The sequence below is a fragment of the Artibeus jamaicensis genome, unplaced genomic scaffold (assembly GCF_021234435.1).
Source record: "Artibeus jamaicensis isolate MK-2021 breed Jamaican fruit bat unplaced genomic scaffold, CSHL_Jam_final contig_558, whole genome shotgun sequence".
Taxonomy (NCBI): Eukaryota; Metazoa; Chordata; class Mammalia; order Chiroptera; family Phyllostomidae; genus Artibeus; species Artibeus jamaicensis.
In genome coordinates, this window is record NW_026521886.1 from 1410807 (window position 1) to 1438673 (window position 27867).

Genomic DNA, 27867 nt, shown 5'->3' on the forward strand with positions numbered 1-27867 from the left:
ATTACAACTGCACTTTTTTTTAGAGCCAAAGTTCCCTGAGTGCGATGGTTATTTCCTGGAAGTAACTCAGGTGTTTAGGAGGTAACTGCAGCCCCCTTAATGACCCAAAAGTATAGTTAGTCCATTTTATGATCTGAGTCAACAACTCAGAGGGTGGGGGGCTAAATAGACTCAGTTCCTTGTGCAGAGAGATGGTACCTATCTCTTTCTCTAGCCCAAACTCTACCACCAGTTACATTTTCAGTAAAAAGTATATTTAATTTATCATAAACTTAATAGAAGAAAACATATTTCTAAATTTTGGGTGGTAAATAGTTTTTAAAACAATAGTATATTTGTTCCTAAAAAATTCCTCTAAAGTTAGACTAGGTCAAAATATCAAAATATTGAAATTACTAAATACTCTCAAAAAATTTAAAAGACATCCTTCAGTTCCAGGCAAGATGGTGGTGTAGGTAAATGCAGTACTCACTTTCTCCCACAACCACATTAAAATTACAAATAAACTACAGAACAAGCATCATTCAGAGCTACCTGAAATTGAGCTGAATGGAAGTCCTACCACTAAGAAATTAAAGAGAAGCCACTTGGAGACTGGTAGGAAGGGTGGAGTTGCAGAATGGGGCTGGTCTCACACTCACATGTGGTGAATAAAAATTGGGAGAGGTATCTTAGTTTTGAGGTTCCCCTTGAGGAGCGAGGGGGACCAGCCCCACACCAGGCCCCCCAACCCAGTGTTCCAGTGCTAGGAAGAGAAGGCTGCATAACTTCTGGCTGTAAAAACCAGCAGCCAGATTGAGGGTGAAGGAAAGGAAGGGCTGCTTGAGTCCCAGGCAGTTTTCTTAAAGGGCCTATGCACAGACTTACTCTGACTCACTCCTTCTGACCTCCTGAACCTTGAAAAGCAACAGAAACATACAGGGAGGAACTGAATTGTCTGGCATCAGGGCAAGAGCAGGAGGGACAGCTTTCTCTCAGACAGAAGTGCTGGCAGGGGCCATTGTTCCTTCGATGGGTCCCGCCTGTACAAAGCTAGCAGGCAGGTGTCATATTTGAGATTCCATCCGCCTGGCTCACACTGTTTTCCCTGCCCTGGTGATTTCTTGAGGCTCTGCACCACCCTACTTTCAGGCTCACCAAAGATGTTTCAATGGCTTTTCCGTTCTACTGGCCTGTCTTGGCTCATGCTTCAGATATTCCTAAAATTTCTCAAACAAGAAGCATCTTGCCTCAGCATTTCCTGTGCCTCTTGCTAAGTGGCCCCACGCCCAGAATTAGCAACAGTTGACCTTGGTTCACAGCTTGGCCTCACCTGGGCACCTCCACGTCTATCAAAAAAAGCAAGCAACTGCAGATCACTATGTGGCTCACGCTGGGTGATCCCAGGCAGAACACAGCTGGTGGATGATCTTGGCCTACAGCTTCTAGGAGGGCCCAGAGCCAGTGCATCCATTGGACAACTTCAGGCCATGTTGAAGCATCACCACCCAATCACCTCCACAAGAGACACACTCAAGGGGTGGACTGTTGAAGTGAGTCCTGCTCTGTGAGGTGAGTCTGTGTGTAGCTGATCCCTCCATGGTGGTCAGAAGTTAATGGTCAGTGGTCTGGTTGGTGGTTGCAGCCAGTCCTTGCAGCTGACCAGCCTAGGGGTACATCCCTGCCATTGATGTACCAACAGTTATCAAAGCTCAACTACAAGAGAAGGGTGTACGCAACCCAAAGTGGGGTGGGAGATTGTGCACCTTGACTTCACAGCTTGGGTGATTGGGGAGGCTGTGCCATGGAACCCTACAGAACTCCTACGATGTTAGACTGCTCTGGGAAGCTTGGAAGACATAGAAGCTCTGCCTAATACAAAGAAACAAACACAAGGAGGCTGCCAAAATGAGGAGCCAAAGAAACATGGCCCAAATGAAAGAAAAGAACAAAACTGCAGAAAAGAACTAAACAAAATGGAGACAAGCAATCTACTAGGTGCAGAGATCAAAACACTGGTTGTAGGGATGCTCAATGAACTTAGTGAGAACTTCAACAGTATGAAAAGGGGCCATTCAGAAATGAAGGATACACTAACTGAAATAAAGAATAAGTTGTATTCTTTATTTCAAAAGAATATAAGGAATCAAAAATAGAGTAGATGAAACAGAATCAAATTAATAATTTGGAATATAAGGAAGCAAAAAACACCAAGTCAGAACAGCAAGAAGAAAAAAGAATCCTGAGAAATGAGGATAGTGTAAGCAGCCTCTGGGACAAATTCAAGAGGCCCAGCATTTGTATCATGGGGATGTCAGAAGGGCAAGAAAGACAACAAGAAATTGGAAGTTTATTTGAAAAAAATAATGACAGGGAACTTCCCTAACTTGGTGAAGGAAATAGACATACAAGTCCAGGAAGTGCAGAGAGTCTCAAACAAGGTAAACCCAGAGAGCTCCACACATAGACACATCATAATTAAAATGCAAAAGATTAAAGACAAGGAGAAATTTTAAAAGCAGCAAGAGGAAAGCAGTTACTTAACTACAAGGAAGCTCCCATAAGACTGTTAACCAACTTCTCAATGGAGAATTTTCAGGCCAGAAGGGATTAGCAAGAAATATTCAAAGTGATGAAAGGCAAGGACCCTACAAACTAGATTACTTTATCCAGTAAATCTACCATTTATAATCGAAGGACATATAAGGAGCCTCCCAGACAAGAAAAAGCTAAAGGAATTTATCACCACCCAACCAGTATTATATGAAATGTTAAAGGGTCTTGAAGAAGAAGAAGGAAGAGGAGGAGGAGGAAGAGGAGGAAGATGAAAAATATGATCAATGCCCTGGCTGGGTGACTGAGTTGGTTGGAGCATTGTCCTGTTCACTAAAAGGTTGTGGGTTCAATTCCCAGTCTGGACACATAACTAAGTTGTGGATTACATCCCTGGGAGTTTAGGGACCCAATGTTTTTAATAAATAATGAAAATTTAGTAATACTACACCATTAGAGAAGAAAAAAATCATAAAAAAGTGCTTACACCAAAAATCAGGGCATAGCTGACCATTGAACATAAATGCCAGGGGAAGCTAGGGTAGCGAGGGGGAGAGAAAAGGTGGTGCTGAGGGAGAATGGGAGGCGCTGGATCACAGTCCTGGAAGCACTGGGCCTCTAAGCAGATACTGAGGAGAACTGATGCCCACTTCTCAGTCTGTGGCATTGCTTATTTTGCTGCTCAGCACTCAGTTCGTGTGCACTGAAGGCACAAGGACAGACTGTGGAGGGGCTGGGTGATCTTATTTTTTTTCCTGACTGCTTCTATGATTTCTTGAGCAGCTAGTTTGCAATGGGGCAGCATACGGATGAATCAAAATCTCGTACTCCTGGGACAAGTTTGGGAAGTTCCTCATACACATTTTCCTCATCAGAAAATTGGACCCATCTGTTCCTTTTTGTAAGAGAGGATTAATGAAGTGAAGTATGTGAGGGGGCTTTGTAAACTGTCATGTGCTCCACGGAGGTGAGGGATTATGGAACCACGATCACGCTTTAAAGCTCGTTCTTCACAGAAAGGTACAGGAACAACTGTTGGTGTCTACCTCTTCTCGGGGTTCTTCTCAATTTACCTTCATGGACACTTTATGGGTAGAGGCCATCATTATTCCCATTATACAGATGAGGTAACTGAGGGCTAGAGAGGTTAAGTAACTTGTCCAAAGTCACACACAATGTGTGGTGCAATCAAGATCCAAACACACAATAGCTTCATTCTGCCATCTGAACTCTTAACACTTATGCCACTGTGCTGTTCCCCTCAGGAGTGAAGCAGTTGTTGGCTGCTACTTTTCAGAGCGTTGGTGAGTAACTGAGTCTAGTGCAGGTCAGCAGAGGTAGGGGCGTCACTGTGCACACCAGTCTCCTTATCCAGATTCCTCTCACCATCCTCTGTGGTCCCGGAAGAGTGAAACACTTCATCCCCTCTGGGTCTCATCTGCCCTGTCACCCCTGGCCTGCATTATTGCGACGGTGTCTCAGACTGTGTGTGGTAAAGGACCAGTCAGGTTTTAGTTTTCTTTTTTTCCTTCAGTCCAAAGAGACCTAATGTGTTCTTAAATATATAAAAACACCTGGTTGGATATTGCAACAGTATCAAATTACTTTCAAAGGTTTTAAAGTTTCTAAACATTTATTGTCAATTTCTACACTTACCGTGTTGCAGGTTGTAAACGGTTTGCTGGCCAGCACTCACCCCAAGACCATGGTTTCACTAGCACTGACCCAGGCTCTCCTTACTTTCATTGTTGCCATAAAGCAACCAGGATAATTTGTGAAAAATATGCGTAAGGCCCTGGCTGGTGTGGCTCAGTGGATTGAGTGCTGGCCTGGGAACCAAAGGGTCGCAGGTTTGATTCCCAGTCAGGGCACATGCCTGGGCTGTGGGCCAGGTTCCCCAGTAGGGTGTGCACAAGAGGCAACCACACGTTGATGTTTCTTTACCTCACTTTTTTCTCCCTTCCCCTCTGTAAAAGATAAATAAATAACATCTTTCAAAATATATACATAAGTTTACAATGTCTCCTTACACCTCCACTGTACCCACTTGCATTTAAAATATCAATTTAGATATTCACCATGGCCCAGAAGGTTCTAGGTAATTTGGCTCTGCCTGTGTTGACTCACCACCACCTCCGATCTCCCCCCTTGCCCACTCTTCCCCGAATGCTAGTGAAATATAGTACGACTTTGGATTAAAAAGTAGGTTTAAGTGGAGAACACATAATGATTTGGGATGTGAGATAACTTTGTTTTGTTTTTTATCTATTACTCAAGCATGGACAAGTGCTTCCATTAACTTTCTCTAGTAGCAAGAAATTTTCTACTAGTTTCAGAATGAGTGAGGTGGCCAATGCCAAGTCCCAGAGAAGATTCATGAGCATTTCTTCTCATGTACTGTAACCTACTGCTTCTCTGATGGGCTCAGCATAAAGGCGTTTGTATTCTGTCCACACCTGCTAGGTGCTCTATAAGCTCTCTGTTTCACGCCCCAGCAAATGAGACTGTTGTGAGCCAAGGTGGTTGAGGGGTCGTTCCAATTGCTCTCGAGATTACAGAATAAAAGATTGGGTAGTGTGACTGTTGTTACTATTGAAGAGGATTTATTGGTGGGGAGCATGACTTTATCTAATGAGTAAGGGGGAAACATCCAGCACACAGTTTCCAGGCTGCCTTGGCTGTGGCCCTTGGTGCTTGCCACCCAGTGGGCTCCTTGTGTGGATGCAGCCAAAATTCTTCACCCACCCTTTCCAGGCTTCAACCGGCCCACTACCTTTGCAGTGAATGAAGCGGAAGTAGCTAGATCTGAAATGTTTCATTTAGCCACAGGGAGTCATGGTTTCTAAGATGCATGCTTTTTACAGCAGCAAGAGATGTCAAAGGGTCATGCCTGGGGTCAACATCGTTTTAGCTGACCTTTCGATGTTCTCTTTGACTTTTTAATCCATTCCTTAGTCTAGTGGTTTCCCAACTTGGAGAAGAGGATTTTATTGTCTTTTGTTAATGAATTGTTATGGTAACAGCAACATTCTCACATTTTAGTGGCACAGAATTTATATTCAGTATATCTGGGGATGTGATGTAGGAATGTGCATTTTTGTTAAGCATGCAAGTGATTCTGAGGTAGGAGGTTCAAGACCCTTTCTTTTAAAAATGCAGGTTAAAGTGGTATCTTTTCTGTGTAGTAATAGTATTGGTACTGGGTGTAAAGTTGACTGAATTTTTTAAAATCTCCTTTTGTGCCCAAGATGGAGTCACAGGGCTACATTTGTCCTTTTACTTGAAATAACAAAACATATCAGGTAAAATATATGAATCAACAATTTTTGAAGCACTGGCCTCTGGGCAATGAAGACCAATATTCTTCTCTAAAAATCCGAAAGCAAAAGAGGCGAGCGCTAGGACTACCCCAGTGGACTGCACGGGGAGTGTTTTCAGGCTGAGACCTGGGGAGGGCAACCCAGGTGGAACTCAGACTGCCTGAGTCGAGGAGGTGGTGCTAAGAGCCCAGGAAAACCAGGCTGACTAGAGTTCAAAGAACAGAGTTCCAGAAATGAGAGACCTGCACGGCAAGAGAGAGGCCCACAGATCTGCAGAAAGTCCTCTCAAGTATTCAGCAAAGTACTGACCAGCACAGGCAGGTGAGGGGACCCCGGGGAGTTGCGGGGTGAGGAGGAGGGGAGGCTGTGGGGCGGGATAGAAGGGAGATGGGGAGGCTGAAGGAAGGAGGTGCCAGGGAGGGAGCAGAGAACAATGCGACTCACAGAGGGCCAGGGGTGGTGCCTGTTCTCTCCAACCGGGTGGGAAACTGGTAGTTCATAGGGCATTCGGTAGAACAATGAGGCCGGTCTGGTCTTGCTTCAGTCATGGAGAGTACTTAGCTCTGCACTGAGCACTGTTCCAGACATGCCTAACAAATCATTAAAAACAAAAACAAAACAAAAAAAACCCCACCGTAAAGGATTAAACTGCATCTGAGTTACTTAGTTATTCTAGAGCAGAGCTCAAGAATATTTACAGCAATAAAAAAATACCCAGTGCCCAGTAGGGTGAAATTCACAATGTCTGCTGCTTTGGAATAGAAAGATGGATGTGTTTAAAAGGGAGGCGCACTGTCCCTGACTGTCCTGGAGCTGCACGTTCATGCCCATTTTGCAGCATTAAAAAGCCAGCTGAGGCCTTCAGTGTGCCTCACAGTACATACTGTGCTAGAGCAGGGCAGACCATGGCCTGTGCTGGTACTTACCTTGGCTTCTGAGATAGCAGTTCCTTTTTGGTGTCTATTATTGTTTTATTTTTATTTAGTCTTTAAAGAGAGGGGAAGGGAGGGAGGAAGAGAGGGAAGAGACATTGATTGGTTGCCTCTGGCGTGTCCCCAATTGGGGACCTGGCCTGCTACCCAGGCGTGTGGGAGTGGGAATCAAACCAGTGACCTTTCATTTTGCAGGTCGGCACTCAATCCAGTAGGCCATACCAGCCATGGCGTATCATTGTTTTTTAAAATATTTTTCCTATGTTTGATCATTCTAACCTCCTCGTTGGATTATGCTAGGGAAACTCAGGTGAGAGTAATGTTGCCCAAAGGCATCATGTATACTAATGTCTGGAGCAAGGAGTAGGAGGTAATGGGTGGGGGGTAAGTGGGGCTAATTTTCTGAAGCCAATAGATGACTCAGAATCCAAAGCCTTGGTGAGCAGTAAGGGCCAAACCAAGGAGGCCAAGATCGGCTGACAGGTCTAAGGGGGCAGGCTAAGCCAAGGTCCAGAACCAGAAGCCTTTGAAACCCAGCAGGATGTGTACAAGGAGTCAGGTCAGCAAAGTTCTGTTAGGACTGTGACCAAGGCTGACAAATCTGAGCATGATTTCTTAACCAGAGGTTCAAGGTTGGGTCAGAGAGGGGTACTCTGGGGTCGTGCATGGGCTTAAAGCACTGGACGTCTATAACTGAGCTCCTAGCTTTGAGCCTGGCCTGTCTCTTGCCCCTCTGAGGGCGGGACAGGTTTTAATTTGGTCACTTAGAAGACTTTACTTTTATTCCCAATGATGAACATACTATGCCTGGGATGTACAAATAAGTGCTTGTCAGTATTCTCATAGCGTTTCTCACGGCAGAAGGGATTCACTCTCGGTATTCAATGATAACAGTGACGGTGAAAACAGCAAGACTAAATTGTAGCTAGAGTGAAGTGTATCGCTTTAAATTCCTCCAAATTAGCATTGATTGGAGGAGGTTCCTTTTTTCTCTGGAGTTTTCCGTTGACAGTGAGAGAGAGATTAGTGAGTGAGGGGGCGAGTTTTCTGTCTCCATCTGATGAGCTCAGAACTGCCTTCGCGCTTCTCAGCTCATCAGGGGCCAGCAGCCTACTTGGAAGACGCAATCCAGACAAAGATTATGGTTTCCAGAGAGAAATGCACAGAACACTTGATATTATCTAATCGTTGTTTTGTTAATTGTGATAAGTGTGGCTGTTTTTGCCTTTGGTGTTATTTAAAATTATCTATGCTTTATGTTGGTAAGAAAGGGTGCGGCGAGTGGGTGAAACTTTCTGTGCCCTTGATAAGTGGCTGCATTCTGATTGGCTCTCAGATGGGAGTCGATTTTCTCCACCAGAGAATCAGCCTGACCCTGTGAAACTGTTGGAGGGGGCTGGAGCCTTTCGCTTTGCCTGTTTCAGCCTCATTTCCATTCCCCCACTTTCGTCCCTGTCCTCGACTGTCACTCCACTTTCTCCCCAAGCCCAAGACTGCCCTCTGTGAGCAACTTTCCCCCTAGCCTCATCTGCATAGAAACTGCACAGGATTCAGAAGAGGCTACCATAAAACGCTCCCCACCCCACCCCTTTTGTGGGTCTTTTTGTTTTGGATTGGAAATGGAATTTATATACCACTGTAGCAAAATTTTTTTTGACATCGAAAGAACCCAGTTTCCCCACTAATGTCTTGAAAGAAGAAGTTTTTGAGAAGTTAGGAATGGGAAGAGTCAATGGAGGGGATGTTTTGGTTCTGGGCTATCCTCACACTGACGTGAAGTTAGTTCTTGTGGAAACAAAAGATTGGGGCCGTCACTGAAAAAGCACCCCATCCTGCCCTCGGACAGCTGGGCCCTGTGTTTTATCAAGGACAGCACTGCCTGTCTCTGAGCCCTGTTTAAGCCTCTGAATTTTTCTTTGGTGCATTATCAGTCACAGCTGGTGCTGAATCACGAAGCACATTGTCAGATTTGGGGATGGAATATTGTTAATTATACATTTGGTAAGGTCCGAAAAGTAAATTTTCAGGAAAAGCTATAGGCTCAAAGTGTGCCATTTCCCCCTCATTGTTTGGTGTATCATCACTTCATTTTTCCATGTTTCAGTTACATTAAAAAATAAATGAGGCATGTTAAAATTTTAAAGAGTTTGAGCAAAAATTGATGTGAATTTGACAGCAGGTAGAAAGGACCTCTGAGGAGCTTTTTTTTTTAAATTTATTTTTTTAAATTGATTATGCTGTTACAGTTGTTCTATTCCCCCCTTCATTCCCCTCCACCCTGCCCCCCATCCCCACCATTACCCCCTTTAGTTTATGTCCATGTGTCTCAAGTCCTTTAGGTTCTATATTTCCCATGCTATTCTTGCCCCCCCATCTATTTTCTATCTACTGTCTATGCTACTTATTTTCTGTACCTTCTCCCCCCTTCTCCTCCTCCCACTCCCCTGTTGCTAACCCTCCTTGAGATCTTCATTTCTATGTTTCCACTCCTGATCTAGCTGTTCTTTTAGTTTGCTTTCGTTTTAGGTGTGGTTGTTAATAACTGTGAGCTTGTTGTTCTTTCACTGTTCATGTTTCTTTAACTTTTTCTTAGATAAGTCCCTTTAACATTTCATATAATAAGGGCTTGGTGATGATGACCTCCTTGAATTTGATCTTATCTGAGAAGCACCTTATCTGTCCTTCCATTCTAAATGAAAGTTTTTCTGGATAGAGCAATCTTGGTTGTAGGTCTTTAGATTTCATGACTTGGAATATTTCTTTCCAGCCCCTTCTTGCCTGTAAGGTCTCTTTTGAGAAATGCGCTGACAGTCTGATGGGGACTCCTTTGTAGGTGATTGTCCCCTTAGCTCTTGCTGCTTCTAGGATTCTCTCCTTCATTTTAATTTTGGCTAATGTAATTATGATATGCCTTGGTGTGATTCTTCTTGAGTCCAACTTTTTTGGTACTCTCTGAGCTTCTTTGATTTCTTGGAAGTCTATTTCCTTTGCCAGATTAGGGAAATTTTCTTTTATTATTTGTTCAAGTAAGTTTTCCACTGGTGGTTGTGTCTTTCCCCCTTCTGGTACCCCTATAATTTGGATATTGGAGCATTTAAAGATGTCCTGGAGGTTCCTAAGTCTCTCCTCATTTCTTTGAATTCTTGCTCCTTGACTCTTTTCTGTTTGGCCATTATTTGCTTTCTTCAGGTCCACTCCATTGATTTGAGTCCCAGTTTCCTTTTCAACGCTATGGGTTTCCTGTGGAATTCCATTCATTTCCATTAGTTTAGCCTTCATATGTTTCTCTAATTTGTGGCTATAATCAACCAGATCTGTGAGGATCCTGATGACCAGTGTTTTAAACTGTGCGTCTGAGAGTTTTGCTATTTCTTCGTCGCTTAGATTTATCTCTGGGGCTTTGAGGTCTTCCTGCGACATTTTTGGTCTGTTCTGGCCCTTTAAATGTGAGAAGCGGAGCCTTGGACTCCCAGGTCGCTGGGTTGTGACGCTGTATGCGGGGGCGTGGTCAGAGCGGGGGAAATGGCGGCGCCCTCTACCGCCCGCTTGCCTGGGGACGCTGGGCCCCGGTCCAACCACCCACTCCCTCGCCTGTCCGCTCGCCCGCAAATAGGCAACCGCAGTCAACACGCAGCACTGCCTCCCCACTGTCTCCTCTGCAGTCGCTCACCCGGTGGGTTGCTCGGTCGCTCACTAGGTCCAATCCTGCGTTTGGAACCCGTGCGTCTGGATTCGCGCGTCTGGATTCCGCGCCCGGGTCCGACTCAGTCCTCCTGTGCAACCCCTCACGAGACGCAGGTTTCGCCCCTTACCGGTCGGGCTGAAGAATTTGTTGTTAACGGACTTCCGAAAAGTTCAATTTTCCGTGTTCTGGTTGTGTTTTCGGATGCTAATATTCAGTTGTCCCTAAACTTGGTTGTGTGAGAAGGCACGGCACATCCACCTATACCTCCATCTTGGCGGAAGTCTTGAGGAGCTTTTTTAACTTTTTAAAAAATATTTTATTTGTTTATTTTTAGAGATAGGGGAAGGGAGGAAGAAAGAGAGGGAAAGAGACGTCAGTGTATGGTTGTCTCTCACATGCCCCCTACTGGAGACCTGGCCTGCAATGCAGGCATGTGCCCTGAGTGGGAATCGAACTGGTCACCCTTTGGTTTGCAGGCTGGAACTCAATCCACTGAGCTATGCCAGGCAGGGCTGAGGAACTTTACAAAATGAAAAACTTTCCTAGGCAGGATGTAGGAAAAGGAAATTATTATACCAGACAAAAAAGGGAGTTGGTTATTACAAAATACTTTCCTTTATGGGAGGGAAGGGATCTATCAGGCAGATTAACCTACCTAGTACTGATCAGGCAATCCGTGATTGACAGGTTTAAGATTCTATTTCCAGAGGAGACAAAACTGCAGTTAAGGTCTGATGTGCTAGCATGGAGCTCAGGGTGAGCAGCTCCATTTCGGGACTGTTGTCTTGTTTTTTTTAACAGTTAGCAAATGATTTTTAGAAATACCCTCTCCTTTACTATCCCCAAACCAGAGTTCATCTCTTTGTTTGTTCCCGTGGGTATGATTTTGAGAAATAATTCATTAAGGGCACTTCTGAGTCCACATTGAACAAAAAAAGCAGTAAAAGTGAATGAGTATTTTTTTTTCTGTGGTTTAAGTCCAGCAGGAGGAACAGTGAGCAAGTTAGCTTGCATTAGCTGAGCATTTCATTCGTTTAAAAAAAAACATTTTATTTATATATTTTTAGAGAGATGGGAAGGGAGGGAGAAAGGGAGGAAGAGAAGCATCAGAGTGTGTGAAACACCCACAGGTTTCCTCTCTCTCGCTTCCCACTGGGCACTTGACCTGCAGCCCAGGCATGTGCCCTGATTGGGATTTGAACTGGTGACCTGTTTGTTTGAGGTATAATGCCCAACCCACTGAGCCTTGCTAGTCAGGGCCTGGACATTTTATTCTTATGGAAAAAGCCATTTTACTAGTAATTGGAGAAGGCAGTTGTTTATGTGGCACTCTCTGAGGAAAGACTTCATGATTTAAATGAGATTCTCCACTGGTTATCATTAACCACATTCCTAAAATTAATTTGTAAGAGGAACTGTTTAGTTCATAAATTAACTGGATTTTTTAAAAGATTTTATTTATTTATTTATTTATTTAGAGAGGAAGGGAGGGAGAAAGAGAGGGAGAGAAACATCAATGTGTGGTTGCCTCTCACACGCCCCCTACTGGGGACCTGTTCTGCAACCCAGGCATGTGCTCTGACTGGGAATTGAACTGGTGACCTTTGGTTCGAAGCCTGTGCTCAATCCACTGAGCTACACCAGCCAGGGCAGATAAGTGGATTTTGATTGGGTGTAGTGGTGGGTGGAAAGGGTAGAACCTGCTGAGACCCTCAGTGAATCAATTACACTGAGACCCTGAATAGGAAAAAGGGGAAAGGCCAATTAAGAAGAAGAAGGGGAGGCCCTGGGCAGGTTACTCAGTGGTTTGGAGCATTGTCCTGATACACCAAGGTTGTAGGTTTGATCTCTGGTCAGGGCACGTAAGAGAAGCAGCCAGTGAAAACATAAATAACTAGAATAACAAATCAATGTTTCTCTCTCTCTCTGCTTTTCTTTTCCTCTCTAAAATCAATTTTTTTTAAAAAAAGAAGATGAAAGGGAAAAAAGTGACCGAGCCATTCTTCTTAAACATTTTTGTTGGAAATTTAGTTGAAGAGTAACTTATTCCCCTTGGCCATAGGGAGTGGGCCTTATATTTTTGTAACTAATTCTTAAATAATACAACTATTATTAAGCTGATGACCAAAGAAGTCTCTTCCAATGTAATAGGGTAGAGAAATCTCTTCTCTAACCAAAAACACAGAAAAATTTTTGCCACCAAACATTCATATATCTTACTGGGCCTATTCCTGCAAAATTGATCTTTCCAGATTAATTCAGTTGGTTATGTTAATTTTTGCCCAATCTTTAATTATAGGGGCAGAACACTCTTGGATCTCCTGGGGGAACAGGCATGTTTGTGGGAATTCAGTTCATGATTGTATCTGATGAGAGAAATTACTTACCTCCTCCACAAGTGGTACCAGCACGCAGTGACCCTTCATAGATAGGGTCATTGAGCTTTTCAGGACACTTTGCCCAGGGTGGACGAGGGATGTAATTTCACCATAGTGTCCCTCCAGGTCTCTTTCAAATACGCAGGGGACAAATTCCCTGTCTGTAGCGCCAGCTCACGGGTGTGCAACCTGCACAGTTGTACCAAGCCCGTATTTAGAAGGGCCTCATGATCAGTTTAATGCTCTGACGTCACTGTTGTGAAATTCTCAATAATTCGTGAACAAGGGACCCCATATTTTTATGTTGTTCCGGGCTCTACAATCATGCAACTAGCCAGTTCTGCCTCTACGCTTTCTGGGTCACTCAAGTTTTAACAAGAGTGAGAAAATAAGATTAAGGTTCTGTTCCACCACTTTCCTCTAAGTTTGTGTATCCAGATGAGCATCTAATGAAACTGGTGCCCATTCTTTTGTCTTCATTGATTTGATGTTTCAAGTCTTTTCAAAAAATGTTTCAACCCTTCAAAATGTTTTATGTTTATTTTTCTATTTGGGGGGGAAGGGAGGGAGAAAGAGAGGGTAAGAAATACTGATGTGACAGAGAACCATCAGCTCACTGCTTTCTGCATCTGTCCCCTGGGACTGAACCTGCAACACAGGTATGTCTTTTTTTTAAAATTATATTTCCTTGATTAGACTGTTACAGTTGTCCTGATTTTTACCCCTTTGCCCTCCTCCACCCAGCACTCTTCACCCCCTCAGTCAATCCCCACACCATTGTTCATGTCCGTGGGTCGTAGGTATAAGTTCCTTGGCTACTCCATTTCCTATACTGTTCTTTACATCCCCTGGCTACTCTGTAACTACCTATTTGGACTTCTTAATCTCCTCACCTCTTCACCCATTTCCCCCACACACCCTTCCACCTGGCAACCATCAAAATGATCTCTGCATCCCTAATTCTGTCTCTATTATCCTATTTGCTTAGTTTGTTATTGTAGATTCAATTGTTGATAGATTCATACTTTTTGCCATTTTATTGTTCATGGTTTTGATCTTCTTTTTCTTAAATAAGTTCCTTTAATATTTCATATAAGACTGATTTGGTGATGATGAACTCCTTTAGTTTTTTCTGGTCTGGGAAGCTCTTTATCTGCCTTTTGATTCTAAACAATATCTTTGCTGGGTAGAGAAATCTTGTATATAGGTCCTTGCTTTTCATGACTTTGGATATTTCTTGGCAATCCCTTCTAGCATGCAGAGTTTCTTTTTAAAAAAATATTTTATAGATTATGCTATTACAGTTGTCCCATTTTTCCCCTCCCATTTATTTCCCTTCACCCTCCACCCACCCTCCCATCAGCATTTCCACCCCCTTAGTTTATGTCCATGTGTCATACACATAAGTTCTTTGGCATCTCCATTTCCCATACTATTCTTAACCTTCCCCTGTCTATTTTGTACCTACCATTTATTTTCTTATTTCCTGTACCTTTTCTCCCATTCTTCCCTCCCCCTTTCCCCTCTGATAACTCTCCATGTGATCTCCATTTCTGTGATTCTGTTCCTGTTCTAGTTCTTTGCTTTGTTTGTATTTGTTCTTGTTCTTTTTTTAGGTTCAGTTGTTGGTAGTGTGAGTTTGTTGTCATCTTCCTGTTCATATTTTTGATCATCATCTTTTTCTTAGATAAATCCCTTTAACATTTCATATAATAAGAGCTTGGTAATGATTAACTCATTTAAGTTGACCTTATCTGGGGAGCACTTTATCTACCCTTCTATTCTAAATGATAGCTTTGCTAGGTAGAGTAATTTTGCATATAGGTCCTTGCCTTTCATGACTTCAGATACTTTTTCCAGTCCCTTTTTACCTGCATGGTTTCTTTGGAGAAATCAGCTGACAGTCTTATGGGAGCTCCTTTGTGGGTAACTGTCTCCTTTCCTCTTGCTGCTTTTAAAATTTTCTCCTTTTCTTTAGTCTTGGTAATGTAATTATGATGTGCCTTGGTGTGTGCTTCCTTGGGTCCAACTTCTTTGGGACTCTCTGAGCTTCCTGGACTTCCTGGAAGTTTATTTCCTTTTTCAAATTGGGAAAGTTCTCCATTATTTTTTCAATAAGTTTTCAATTTCTTGCTCTTCCTCTTGTTCTTCTGGCACCCCTATGATTTGAATGTTGGAGTGCTTAAAGTTCCTAAACATCTCCTCATTTTTTTAAACTCTTATTTCTTCATTCTTTTCTGATTGAATGTTTACTTCTTCCTTCTGGTCCAAACTGTTGATGTGAGTCCAGGTTTCATTCCCATCACTGTTGGTTCCCTGAACATTTTTCTTTATTTCACTTTGATAGCCTTCACCTCTTTCTCTATTTTAGGACCGTACTCAACCATTTCTATGAGCATCATAATTACCAGTGTTTTGAACTCTTCATCTGATATGTTGGTTATCTCTTTATTGCTTAGTTCTATTTTTGGAGCTTTAATCTGTTCTTTCACTAGGGACATATCTTTTTTTTGTCTTGGTGCACTTGTTATATAGTAAGTGGCAGAGCCTGAAGTATTTACCAGGGTGGGGCAACCCACTTTGCTCTGTAGGTGGGGTGGGGTCTGAGAGGAAATAATGCCACTTGCTCATCTTTTGGCTGGCTTTCAGTCACTTCCTCTGCTACCCATAAGCAATTTGGGCCCTGCTGGTAGTGATTCCCAGGTTGGTAGATTTGTACATTCTAGGACCCTGTGGGTCTCTCCAACAAACTCTCCTGTGGGGCTGGAAGTTTCTCCCACAACCACTACCCCCACAGATTTTTATAGTCAGAAGTTTTGAGTTTATTTCCCCTTGCTGGAACCCTGGGTTGCATAGTCTGTCTCACTCCCCAGTTGTTCCTCCTGGTTTATCTGCATGCAAATGTAGGACCACCTGGTCTGCCAGCTACCACCTTGCACACCCAGTCCTGCAGCCACACTTTGCCGCCAGTCCTCTCTGCCCTGGCTAACCATCTCCACTCCTCCTACCAGTCTGGGTGATTATTTCATCTTTAACTCCTTGGTTGTCAGACTTCCATATAGTTTGACTTTATGGCAGTTCTGGCTATTTTTGTTTTTAAATTTGTTGTTGTCCTTCTTTTGGTTGTGTGGGGAGACAAAGTGTATCTACCTGAGCTTCATTCTTGGCCAGAAGTTACTGCAAAATTTCTTTTGAGAAATTTGCTGAAAATCTTATGGGAACTAACTTCTTTTCTGTTGCTGCTTTTAAGATTCTCTCTCTATCTTTAACCTTTGGCATTTTAATTATGATGTGTCTTGGAGTGGGCCTGTTTGCATCCATCTTGTTTGGGGCTCTCTGTGCTTCCTGGACTTGCATGTCTATTTTCTTCACCAAATTAGGGAAGTTTTCTTTTATTATTTTTTCAGATAGATTTCTAATTTCTTACTCTTTCTCTTCTCCTTCTGGCACCCCTATGATGTGAATGTTGGATCTCTTGAAATTGTCCCAGAGGCTGCTTATTGCATCCTGATTTTTTTCTTGTTGTTCTGATTGGTTGTTCTTTGTTTCCTTATGGTCCAAATCATTGATTTGATCATTGGTTTCCTCCTCTCTTCTGTTGTTTATCTACAAATTGTTCTTTATTTTAATTAGTGAGTCCTTCATTTCTGACTAGATCTTTTTTTATGCTGCTGAGGTCCTCACTAAGTTCCCTGAGCATCATTATAATCAGTGATTTGACCTTGCATCTGACAGATTGCTTATCTCCATTTCATTTAGCTCTTTTTCTGGGCTTTTGACTGTTCTTTCATTTGGGCCATGTTTCTTTGTCTCCTCATTTTGACAGCCTCCCTGTGTTTGTTTCTATGTATTATGTAGAGCTGGTTTGATTTTGTGTCTTGGTAATGTGGCCTAATGTAATAGGTGTCCTGTAGGGTCCAGTGGCACAGCCTCCCCCATCAACCAAGATGGGTACTTGAGGCACCCTTCATGTGGGCTGAGTACACCCTCCTCTTGTAGTTGAACCTTGTTGTTGTTGGCAGATCAACGGAAGGGATTTACCCAGGCCAGTCAATTGTAAGGATTATCTGTGACTACTTACTCCCACCTCCTCTGTACATGAAGGATCAGCTGTGCAGGGGCAGGATGGTGGTTCTCCAATGCAGTCTGTAGCTCTCCACTGGGTGTGTCGACCCTGGGGTTTCGTGGGTGGTGAAGGCCAAGGTCAGCTCCCACCTGTGTTTTTCCTGGGTCCACCCTGCCTGAGCTATAGAGCAATATAAGATGGCTGCTACTTGTGTTGAGCTTGAAGATTCCAAGGCAAAGCCAAGCCGTGAATCTAGGCTGGCTGATGCTAGTACTGGGCAAGGGCCTCACGGAGGCCAGCTGTTGCTTGCTTGAGAGGATTTAAGAAGTTTTAATGTATAAGCCAAGACCAGCCATTTGTATAGACAAGCAGCTTGGGTGGGCCAGTAAGTTGGGTGGGGCACAGTCTCTGGGGATCTCCTAGGTGTGTCAAAGAATGTTAGCCAGGTTGATGAAGTCTCAGATATGACACCAGCTTGCCAGTTCTGTGGTGGGATGGTTTAGAAAAGGGACAAAGGCCTCTGCTCACCTTGATGCCAGACATTTTAGTTTCTCCCTGTATGTGACTGCTGCCTTTCAAGCTGTTACCCCAGTGCTGGAGCTCAGAGGGAGTGCATATGAGTAGGTGAGTCTGAGTGTGGGTTCTTTAAGAGGAACTGATTGGGGTTCCAGCAGTTTCTTCTGCTGACTCATACCCTGTTTGTTTTCGAAAGCCACAAGTTGTGGGGACTTATCTTCCTGGCACTGGACCCCTGGGCTGGGGGACTTGGAATGAGGCTTGGACTCCTTGCTCCTGAGATATCCCTCTTGAATTTTTATCCACCACATGTGTGTGAAGGACCAGCCTGTTCTGCATCTGTGCCCCTCCTACCTATCTGGATAAATGTGGTTTTGATGTGGTTGTATGAAGAGGTGAACCATGTCTGCCTATGCTGCCATCTTGACTGGAAGTCCCAGGTATGTCTTTTGACCAGGAATAGAACCAGCAACCTTTCGGTTCCTAGGATGATGCCCAAACAAGTGAGCCATAGCAGCCAGGGCTCAACTCTTTTTTTATTTTATTTTTTTAAAAGGTTTTTTTTTCTTTTAAAATTTTATTCACTTATTTTTAGAGAGAGGGGAAGGGAAGGAGAAAGAGAGAAAGAGAAACATCAATGTTAGGTTGCCTCTCGCACACCCCCTACTGGGGACCTGGCCTGCAACCCAGGTATGTGCCCTGACTGGGAATCAAACCAGCAACCCTTTGGTTTGTAGGCCTGCACTCAATCCTCTGAGCTACATCAGCCAGGGCTCAACTCTTTTAATAGGAGGTTTTCAGAAGTCTCTTTTCTTCTCCTAGAACGATATTCATACCGATTTAGAGCCTATAAATTAAAATGGTAATTTGGGTCTTGTCAACATGTGATACCTTTCCTTTGAAATAAACATTTTTTAAGCCTTTTTGGTTTACTTTATTTTATGGCACCTAGATAACACCACCTACCATTTCATAGCTGCACACCCCATGTACTCCAGTAGCTCTTATTTTTTGAGCAGGAAATATGAAATATTCTTATTGGCTTGTGGGTCCAAATGCTGAAAGCAGCAGTAATGATTTAGAAAATTGAGAATATTTCTCTCTGAGTTTTCTTGGTCTTTATGGATGCAGCTTAGCTGAGGGGTGCATATTGGAGTATTTATCCACTTTCCTTGGGTGGGAGTGGGTGTGATCTGGTTGGTTGGTAGGTTGGCTGCCATGACAGAAGCAAAGTCATTGGTGGGCCCATTCCCTGTGGGAGCCTTCTAATTTTACTGCCCTTACACACTGCATACCTAAGTTAATTGGTTGAAGAATTTCTACAAGTTACTAATCAGGAAGTAGATTTGGTGAAAGAGGGAATAAATGAGTGTGACTACTTTGTAGATGTTAAAAAAACCTGTTGACTGTGACTCAGTAGTCCCTCCCTGATTGCAGAGGACAGTATCTTCTGAGCGTCCAAAGTTGACAATCAGACTTGTGTGTCTCATAACATTAATTGCAGGGTGTTAATGGGCCAGGTTTCTGTAAATTGGGTGGAGTTGGAGGCCACTGGCAGGAAGAAACCTGTGAGTGGGAGGAAGAAAAGAGATTTCTCTGGGGCTGTTGCAAGGCTGATGCTGGTGCAATATGCTTGTCTTTCTTGAGGATTAAGCCACATCTGCCAGGATTGTCAGCTACTGAGCAGCACGTCTTTGATACTCATGACCTGTGAGAGATTTATGTGAAGGTAAAATTGTGGTAAGTTTAATATTGGTTTCCCTGCTGTTTGTTTTTGGTGAGCATGTGGGTGTGTGTATGAAAGTAACACTAACTGAAAGGTGTCAGGTTTCAGCCTTTTTTTTTATACCGTTGGATAATTTTTATTATTAACTAAGAAACAAAAGCTCAGTTTTAGTTTCTTTTTTTTTTTCTTGTCTTTTCTGCCCCAGTTCTAGGTTCTTGATCTACTGAGACCAAGAATGATGAATGACTAGGCAGGGAGAAATGTTCTGAAACACAGGTTAGTTCATCATTTGGTGTGGAAAGAGCAAGAATTTTTTCATTCATATAGACCTAGTTTGAATCCTGACTTTGTGTATTTGTTGTGCAAAAACTTAATCTCTCTGAACTTCAGTTTTATCTAACTTCTTTTTTAAGTTTGTGAAATGGGGGTAATAATATCTGCTTCCCAGGGTGGGAAAGATTTAGTGAGAGACAGTTAGCAAAGAGCCTAGTGCAGTGTCTGTCAGTTGAGAGACTTGGGAAAAGTTGGTTACTGTTAGTTAGTCGACTCTTCCTCTAGACCCCTTCCCTACCATGGGAGTCATGTCCTGCCATTCTTGACTCCTGTAATCGTGAGTGTTTCCCCATCTTGCTTATTTGATTGAGGCACAGCTAAGACTTGCCTAATCTTATTGATTCTGTGTGCATTTCATTTTAGGACCTAGCATGGCAGTTAAATAGGCAGAGAAAAGTGGGAAGTTATGTGTCTTAAATGATGAATTCTACTTCACTGGGTTTGTGTTATTTTCCTTCTCTGGGACCTTCAGGAATCTGGCAGTTGAAGCATATATTCTGATGTTCACTCTCTCTATCCATCTATCCATCCATGCATCCTTCCACCTAACACTTACATACTAAACTATTTACTGTATTCCAGGCACAGTTTTAAAAAGCCAGAGATTAAGCAGTAAAAAAAAAAAAAGGAAAAAAAAGCGCACTCATGGAACTTTCATTCTAATGTGGGGAGATGCAATAAACATGCTAAGTAAGTTATGCAGTGTATTAGAAGGGATGTATTGTGGGGAAAATAAAGCAGGAAAGGGGTAAGGGGTGTTGGGGCAGTGTGTGGTTTTAAATCGGGTGATCAGAGAAGGCCTTGTTGAAAAAATATTTAACCAAAGGCTTAGAGGAGGTAAAGGGAAGTGAATTTGAAGCTAGTACAAAAGCCCAAAAGTGGAGGGGAGCCTGGCATGTTCAAGGAAAAACAGGGTGGTTGGCCTGGCTGGTGGTGAGTGTTTGAGTGGAGAGAATGAGGAAGAAATGCTGGACATGTGCTGGGGGCCACATCAGGTAGGGCCCTTCTGAGGACTAGGGTCTGACTTACATTTCAGAGGGATAACATGAGTTCCTGTATTGAGAATAGTCTGAAAGGGGAAAAGGCAGAAGCAGGAGTCCAGTTAGGAGACCACCGTTAATATCTTGGCTTGTACCAAAGTGGTGCGGGTGAGGGAGAGAAGTCGGTGAGAAGGAGTCAGACCCTGGGCATATTTTGGAGGTAGAGCCAATAGGACTTTCTGATGGATTGGATGAGGGAAGTGAGTCAGAGAGAGCTCTAAAGGGTGACTCTCAATTTTTTTATGTGAATAACAGGGAAGATGTTGTCTTCACATGGGGAAAACTGCAGGTAGAGCAGATCTGGTCTAGGATACCAGGAGTTCCATTTTAGACAGTTTTGAGTTTGTGATGTGCATTAGACATCCAAGTGGAGAAGCCAAGTAGCCAGTTGGATATAGGAGTCTAGAGTTCAAGGAAGAAGTCTGGGCTATAGATTAATTTAGGCCACGTAGCATAGTATTTAACACCATGAAACAAGATGATATCTCTCAGTGCTGAGGGTAGACAGAAGAGTTCCAAGAACTGAGCTCTAGGACATTCCAATTTTAAGAAACTGAGAGGTTGAAGTAATCAAAAAGAAGGAGGGACTGGTGAAAAAGAAAAACAAAGGGGGAATATTTTCCAGGGAGGAGGCAGTGGTCAGGTCTGTGAAATTCTGCTAGTGGCTCCAGTAAGATAAGGATGGAACTGGCCATTAAATTTAGCAATGCGGGAATCTTTGGTTACTTTGAGGAGAGAACTGACTCATGGAGAACTAGTAAAGAAGGGAAAGAATAAGGTGGGAAAGGTGAAGTTAGAGACCATGAAACTGCTGTCATCTTTCTCCACTCCCAGTTCAGAAGATCCTTAGCCCCTCAAATTCCCATTTTTGTCGTTCATTTTTATGTTGTTGCCAACTTTATTAATTTTTGTAAGCAACTTTAAATTCTTTCAAAATGAGCTGGCATGCAAACAGGATAGGACAGTCCCCTAGATGGGTTCATCTCAAGCCTCCATTGGGGTACAAAGCCCCTTATAACTTCCCTTCCCATCTGGTGATGCAGATGTGGCCTCCTGTATGGTTCTGGGAAGGGGTGCTCCCCAGCACAGCTGTGTACATTGTCTTAGCATGGGAGACACAGGCCCTTCCGTGCCAGGAGGATGCACTTGGGGTATAATGTTTGGGGGAAAGTTGAAGCTTGTTCTTGTCTCCTGTTGGCGAAGCCCCAGGAGTAACTGTTTGAGCACATGTCTTGTCACAGAGGAGGCCAAATAGAGCTCTTGAAATTGGTGTAAATTGGAGGGATTTCAGAAGAGAGCAGCAGAATGAACAACATGGTGGTGAAATGAAAAAAAAATCGGCACCTCAGAAAGCTGTAGCTGTCACATCCTTTAGGGCTGTGAGGATCTTTGTAGTCCTGCAGAGGATGACCTACATCTCATGCGACTGTGGAATTTGCCAGGTATTTCAGGGAGGCGTTTTTCTGGGTTAGAGCCAGATGATGTCCCCGCTGGCTTGGATATAGCTGGCTTCCACTGAGGTATCAAGAGAGCTCCCCTGCAGTGTGTACTGGACACGGTTTCCAGACAGTGCCTCTGTTATTACCAAGAAGTGCCTGCTGCCTGCTCACCGCCTTCCTGTTGATTCACTGGGGCCTCACTGTTCTGGGCTCATGAAAACAAGACTTGTTTGGGAGCACGGAATATGATTTTGGGGTTTTCCTTTTGGGCAGTGTTAAGATGCTAGTTGATGGTTTTCTGGGCTGTGCAGAGGCTTTTTAGTTTGATGTAGCCCCACTTGTTTATTTTTGATTTTGTTGCCTGTGCATTTGGTGTCAAATTGAAAACAACCATAGCCAAGATATTAAAGAGCTTACCACCTACCCTTCTTGTAGGAGTTACGTAGTTTCAGGTTTTATGTTCACATCTTTAATTGCAATTATTTTTGTGTGTGGTGTAAGGTACTGGTTCACTTACATTCTCTTGCATGTATCTGTCCAATTTTATAATACCATTTATTGCATTTATTGAACAGACCGTCTTTAACCCCATTCCTTGGCCATCTACAGGGCCCGGCACAAATAGTGCCCCCTTTTTATTACAAAATCATAAGCATGTAATTCTGTAACCTAATAATATCACACTTGAGCACACCATATGACATTTTAGGTGAAATGTTCGTATTGCTGCCCATCTTGTGCGAGACATTCATGTATCCTACCAACCACACTCAAGACTTACTTCTGCCAGACTGTGTATTAATTGACCATATAGGTCTGGGTTTATTTCTTGGCTCTCTATTTTGCTTCATTGATCTATATGGGTATTTTTATACCAGCATCCTACTGTTTTGATCCTTACAGATCTGTAATACAGTTTGAAATTAGAGAGTATGGTGCCTCCAGTTTTGCTCTTTTTTCTGAAGACTTCTTTGGGTATTCATGGCCTTTTGTGGTCTCATACAAATTTTAAGGTTTTGTTCTATTTCTGTAAAAATTGCCGTTAGAAGCTCAATAAGGATAGCATTGAGTCTGTAGATTGCTTTAAGTGGTATGCAAATATTGACAATATTAATTCTTTCAATTCATAAGCATGAATTATCTTTCCATGTGTTCGTGACTTCAATTTCTTTCTGTTTTCTTACTGTTGAGTTTTAGAAGTTCTTTGTATATTTTGGGTAACTGTGCTTTATCAGGCATATCTCTCACAGATATTTTCTCCATTGTCTTCTGTTTCTCTTGACAGTGTCTTTTTAGAGCAAAAGTTTTCAATTGTAATAAATCCAAGTTATCAATGATTTCTTCCATGGATTATGCCTTTGGTGTTGTGTTCAATAAGTCATTGCCATAGCAGCCGTTACCTAGATTTTTTCTGTGTTGTCTTCTAGGTGTTTTGTAGTTTTGCATTGTATATTTAGGTCTATGGCACATGTTCAGTTAACTCTTGTAAAGGGTGTAAAGTCTGTTTATTTTTAAAATAAAGGTTTTGTTTATTTCTAGAGAGAGAGGAAGGGAAGGGAAAAGAAGAGGGATAAAAACATCCATTGGTTGCTTCTCACATGCCTCCAACCAGGGACCTGGCAACAACCCAGGCATGTGTCCTGACTGGGAATTAAACTGGCGACCCTTTGGTTTACAGACCTGTGCTCAGTCCACTGAGCCACACCAGTCAGGGCAAGTTTGTGTTTAGATGTATTTATTTTTTGCATATAGATGTCCAGTTGTTGAAAAGACTGTCTTTGCTGCATTGGGTTGCTTTTGCTCCTTTGTTGAAGATCAGTTGAGTGTATTTATATGGGTGTGTTTCTGGCCCCTCTGTTCTGTTCTGCTGTTCAGCGACTGTCCTTTCACCAACACCACACTGTTCTGACTACTGTGGCTTTAGAGTAATTCTTGAAGTTGTCAGTCCTCTGATTTTTTTCTTCAATATTGTGTTGGCTATTCTGGATCTTTTCCTTTACCTTTATATATAATTTATATATTATATACTATATATTATATTTATGATATTATTCCTCACTTGAGGATATGTTTATAATGAGAGAAGGGGGGAGAGAGAGAGAGAAACATCAATGTGAGAGAAATATTATTCAGTTGCCTCCTGTACACACCCCGACCAGAGATTGAACCCACAGCCTAGGTATGTTCCCAGGCAGGGGATTGAACCCACAACCTTTTGGGGTGTGGGACAATCCTTCAACCAACTGAGCCACCCAGCCAGGGCAATCTACTTTAGAATTAATTTGTTGATGTCTACAAAAATTACTCACTTAGATTTTGAGTAAGTTGGGAAGAAAAAGGATTTTGACAATATTGAGTCTTTTTATCCACCATCATGTTATATCTCTGCATTTATTTAGTTCTTTGATTTCTTTCATCAGTGGTTTGTAGTTTTCCTCATATAGATCTTGTACATAATTTATTAAATTTTATCTAAGTACTTCATTATTTTTTGGTGCTTATGTAACTGGTGTCATGTTTTAAATTTCAAATTGCACTTGTTCATTGTTGGCATATGGGAAAATGATGGGCTTTTGCATATTAGCCATGTATAATGAAATCTTACTATAATTGCTTATTATAATGTTCCAGACGTTTTTTTTGTTGATTTTTTTCCAGATTTTCTAATAGGTGACTATGTCATCTATAAACTAAGATAGTTTTCCCAATGTTTACCTTTTATTTCCCATTCTTGTCTTACTTTTTTGTATTGCGAAGACTTCAAGTCCAGTGTTGAAAAGCAGTGGTGAGAGGAAGTATCTCTACCTTTTCCTGATCTTGGGAGAAAAGCTTCCAAATTCTCACCATCAAGTATGATGTTAACTTTAGATTTTTTGTAGATATTCTTTGTCAAGTTGAGGAAGTTCCCCCATCTTAGTTTGCTGAGTGTTTTGTTTATTCAATCATGAATGTGTAATGATTTCATCAAGTGCTTTTTCTGCTTTTATTGGTATGATTTTGTGATTTTTCTCCTTTAGTCTATTGTTGTAATGGATTACATTAATTGGTTTTCCTATATCTTTCTATTTAAAGTGAACCAGCTTTGCACACTTGGGATAAATCTCACTTTGTTGAGGTGTATAATTATTCTTACACCTTATTGTAGTTTATTTATTAAGAATTTGCTGAGAAGTTTTGTGTCTATGTTCATAAGATGTGTTGGTCTGTAGTTTTGTTTTCCTGAAATGTCTTTGTCTGATTTTGATTTTAGGGTATTGCTAGCTTCCTAGAATAAATTAGAAAGTATTCCTTTTGCTTCTGTCTTCTGGAAGAGATTGTATAGAATTGATAAAATATATTTACTAAGTATTTGGTAGAATTCACCAGTGAACCCACCTGAGCCTGGTGCTTTCTGTTTTGGAACATTATTAATTACTTAGTCAATTTCTCTAACCCATATAGGCCTATTCAGATTGTGTGTGAATTTTATAGATTGTGTCTGTCAAAGACTTGGTCCATTTCATCTAGATTATCAAATCTGTGGGTATGGAGGTGATCATAGTATTCCTTTATTATCCCATTAATGTTCACAGAATCTCTAAAGATGTTCCCTCTTTCATTTCTGGTGTTGGTAATTTGTGTCTTTTTCCTTTTTTTCCTTTAGTGAGCCTGGCTAAAGGTTTATCAATTTTATTGATCTTTTCATTTCCAAAGATCCAACTTTTGGGTTTGTTGATTTTTTTCTATTAATTTTCTGTTTTTAGTTTTATTAATTTCTGTCCTAAGCCTTATTATTTCTTTTTTCTGCTTACTTTGTTTTTTTAAAAAATATTTTATTTATTTATTTTTCGAGAGAGGGGAAGGGAAGGAGAAAGAGTAGGAGAGAAATATCAATGTATGGTTGCCTCTCATGCGTCCCCTGCTGGGACCTGGCCTGCAACCCAGGCATGTGCCCTGACTGGGAATCGAACCGCAATACTGTGGTTCGCAAGCCCGCACTCAATCCACTGAGCTACACCAGCCAGGGCTTTTCTGCTTACTTTGGATTTAATTTGCTCTTTTTTTCTAATTGGAAGCTTAGATGATTCATTTTAGAGCTTTCTTCTTAATACATATGTATTCAATGCCATAAATTTCCTACAAGCACGGCTTTTGCTGAAATCCACAAGTTCTGTAAGTTGTATTTTTATTTTCATTTAAACAAAAATATTTTATAATTTCAAAATTTTTTTCTTTGCCCCATTTGTTATTTAGAATCATGTTTTTTAATCTTCGTGAATTTTTGTGGCATTCTAGCTATCTTTCTGCTATTGATTTCTAGTTTAATTATGTATATGGTCTGAGAGCATATATTTTAAATTCTATCCCTTAAATTAGTTTAGGTGCGTTTTATGGTCCCATATGTTGCTCAGTGTTTCATGTGAGTGTGAGTACAATGCGTATTCTGCTGTTGTTAATGAGGTAATCTATTGTGTCAGTTACATCAAGTTTATTGACACTGCGTTAAACCATGACCTTACTGATATTCTGCCTGCTGGATCTGTTCATTTCTGATACAGGATGTTACTGTCCAACTAGAATAGTAAATTCATCTGTTTCTCTTTGCATTTTTATCAGTTTTTGCCTCATATTGCCTTATGTCTCTGTTGGTAGGAGCATATATATTAAAGATTTTTAATATCTTTTTGGAGAATTTACCTCTTTATTATTTTGCAATATCTCCCCTTATTTCCAATAATTTTCCTTGTTCTGAGGTTTACTGTGTCAGAAATGGATATAAATACTTCCACTTTTTTGATTAGGGTTAGCATAATATATTTTTCTCCATCCTTTTACTTTTAATCTATATGTATCTTTCTATTTAAAGTGAGCTTCTCATAGACAACATATAGTTGGATTATTTATTTATTTATTTATTTACCCTCACCTGAGGATATGTTTATTGATTTAATTTTATTTTTTAAAAGAATTTATTTATTTATTTATTTAGAGAGCAGGGAAGAGAAGGAGAAAGAGAGGGATAGAAACATTGACATGTGAGAGAAACATCGTTTGGTTGCCTCTCAAATGCCTCCCACTAGGGACCTGGCCTGCAACTCAGGCATGTGTCCTGATCAAGAATTAAACTGGTGACCTTTTTGTTTGTGGGATGATGTCCAACCCCCTGACCCACACCAGTCAGGCCTGTTTATTAATTTTAGAGGGAGGAAAAGAGAGAGAGAGAGAGACAGACAGACAGACATTGATGTGATAGAGAAACATCAATTTATTCCCTTATATGAGTTCTGACTGGAGATCGAAACTGCAACCTGGGCATGTGCCCTGACCAGGCATTGAACCCACAACCTTTAGGTGTATTGGATGATGCTCCAATCAACTGAACCACCCAGCCAGGGCTGGATCTCTTTAAAATTCACTCTGACAAGCTTGTCTTTTAATTGATATATTTAGACCAATGACATTCAAAATGATTATTAATGTACTTGGATTAATATCTACCATATAACTGTTTTCTGTTCATTGCCTTGATTTTTGGTTCCTATTTTTGTCTTCTGCTCTTTTTCTGTCTTTACTTGCAGTGCTTTTTCACATAACTTCCTGCCCCGAGACGTGCACTCCACAGGGACCTGCAGTCTGTGCTGCTTCACGTGAGCCATCCTGAGCGTCTGGGGCCAGTCTTCTCTCTGCATCACCGGGAGAAGCAAGCACGCACAGGCTGTCCGCCTGACTTCATACCTTTGGACAGCAGCTGCCTCTGCTTTCACCGTTTCCTGTCCCTAAGACAATGGAAACAGAGTACCTCATCACCAAGAAACACATCTCACTTTCCTTCTTGGTCTAGAAGGCAGAGGGATAAAGGGAAACCAAAAAGTTGAGGTCATCATGATACCATGGTGTCACTGTCAGGATGGGACCTGGGT

At 41.9% G+C, this 27867-nt stretch overlaps 1 protein-coding gene across 4 annotated transcripts in view; it reads left to right on the forward strand.

The window, feature by feature from the left end:
• TMEM45A (transmembrane protein 45A) overlaps window positions 1–27867 on the forward strand; it is a 93758-nt gene that overhangs the window by 15349 nt on the left and 50542 nt on the right. The window contains exons 1-3 of one of the 4 annotated variants that reach the window (XM_053670236.1): window positions 17484–17537; window positions 17751–17869; window positions 19077–19169. The exons of 1 other annotated variant lie outside the window; for it this stretch is intronic. The gene's annotated coding sequence lies outside the window, so the exon portion shown is untranslated. Of the gene's footprint in view, window positions 1–17483; window positions 17538–17750; window positions 17870–19042; window positions 19170–27867 lie in introns of those variants that run through there. 2 more of the 4 variants (XM_053670238.1, XM_053670237.1) reach the window with 2 other exon arrangements.